The sequence below is a fragment of the Phalaenopsis equestris genome, unplaced genomic scaffold (assembly GCF_001263595.1).
Source record: "Phalaenopsis equestris unplaced genomic scaffold, ASM126359v1 Scaffold000549, whole genome shotgun sequence".
NCBI classification, from domain to species: Eukaryota; Viridiplantae; Streptophyta; class Magnoliopsida; order Asparagales; family Orchidaceae; genus Phalaenopsis; species Phalaenopsis equestris.
This window is the reverse complement of record NW_018164989.1, coordinates 15031-17289: the sequence shown is the minus strand read 5'-3', so window position 1 is coordinate 17289 and position 2259 is coordinate 15031.

Here is a 2259-nt window from a genome sequence, read left to right as displayed (position 1 = left end):
CCTTGATCATTATATTGCTACTCTTTTTAGAACTAGCGATTCATAGGAGTTTTTATTTGAGCTTGAATATCATCCTTGTTTTTGATTAGTTTTTTAAATCAATCATAACCAATTTAACTTAAATTGTGCTAATCTATAAACCAAATTTAATGCCAAAAGGAACTAGGATAGATATTGAGCTAATGATCATATAAACATGTTATGTTATTCATGGAAATATGGAATATCATTTTGGGATTCTTAGAAGTAGCTACTCTTTAAAAGTTTGGGTTGATTTAGTTGATCATAATATGATCATTATTTCCCTATTGCTTTCCAAGCTCTATTAGGTTTGGAATCCTTCTTTCATTCATGATATTTAGTTTTTTGAGCTTAAACAGAGCATCTTACTCTCTGGTTTAGGGTTTATAAAAATACGACTTTGAAGATCATTTGTTAGCTTATTTTATTGTTCCCGATTATTTTTAAAATCATTTTCATTGAAGACTTACTAAATTTCTCAACTAAGTTGTATTACATGTAGTTATATATTGTGGAGTAGTGTCAATTAATTTTGTATAGCTCAATGAATTAGTTGCCTCAGTATTTTAAGGTTGTGTAAAACTCTAACTAATGGATGTGGTCTCAGTATGCTTCAGTCTGGAGAAGCTATTAATGGCTACGTTGAGTTTTGATAATGGATTTTCATGAGGTGGTCTATTTGTTATGCTTTATGGATGAGTCCATAACTAGCTTAGCTTGTTCTAAGGCCATGTTCAGAGCTTTAGGGAAGCATAAGATTAAGAGATATGAAGGGCCTTTTTTGGCCATCCATAATATTTATTTTGGTGGCAAACCAAGTCCTGAGCCTCGGACCTTCAACTTGCTCTTCAAAGAGTAATTTGGCGTCTATGATGACATATGAGTGTGAATGATGGGTCCACTAGGCCTAATAATGAATTTAAAGGCCAAGATTTATCATAGTGACATAGTAGTTTCAAGTATGTGAAGAGGACGCCTGCTGTTGATTTTAAAAAACAATAATAATGTATGAAGATATTTTAAATTTTGATTAAATGGATTTAAAATATTAATTTTTTGTTAGTATAAGTTCAATATAAAACTTAAATAGTTATTCAAATATTAAAATTATTTAAAAATAAATTTAAACATTTTAGTTGATTTTAAAATTTGATTAGATGGATTTAAAATATTAAATTTATGTTAGTATAAGTTCAATATAAAACTTAATTAGTTATTCAAGTATTAAAATTATTTAAAAATAAATTTAAACATTTTATAAACTTTCCTCCTCAATTTTTGCTCAGGACAAATGGTTGTGTTGTGCTGAGAAAACGAAATGGGACAGTAGGTTTAACTCTCTTATTTTTTAAAGGATAATGAGAGTTGTAGTTTAGTTTCTCATTCTTATTTTCGTTATGAAATTGTAGTAGTTAATGAGATTGTTTGGTGTAAAGTGCAATAATGTGCTCTAGCACTTATCTCACGACCATTTGTGACTATTATGAAACCATTGGTAAGCCTCACTACCTAGCGGGGTCATAGGTGAGTTGGTTTAGACTTGGGGTTTAATTGAGGTAATTTTCTCATTACTTTGTTCTTTTCTCCACCATTATGCCCTCATTTAACTACAATTTTCTTTTTTTTTTAAAAAAAATTCTATGATTATATAAAAAAGCTCTCATCTTTACAACTTCAAATATGCCCTATTAATACACATTTGAGTATATTTCAATTAAGAAACATTTATATTTGTTGGGAAGGGTAGTGCCTTTACTCCTGTATGAAATCTCCAATCATCTGTCTGTAATAATTGTATGTATGAACTTCTTTAATTCCCCGATCACTTGATTTTCTCTCTTCAAGAGAGAATGATAATGCCAACACTTTCCCCACATATGATACATGACATGCCAGTGATCAATCAACATCTATTGTCTGCTCTCAACATTATCATTCACAATATTGATGACCACCACCAAAGAAGGCAACACCAACAATCTAAATTTTTATATTATAATAATGTCTTCTCCAAATTTAGATCATTAATTTGTTATATCGTTGACTTCTATTTATGGAATTATTTAAAGTAGCCAATTTCGATATTTTTTTTTCTCCAATTTGTAACCTAAAGAAAATATGTATGTATGCGTACATCAAAAGTACTCCACCACAAATCTCGAGGAGATCCAACGAGCTAAGAGACAGAAGTGTGACTAGGAGGGCCTGCCAGTAGAGGACTAAAATACCCATTAGCAG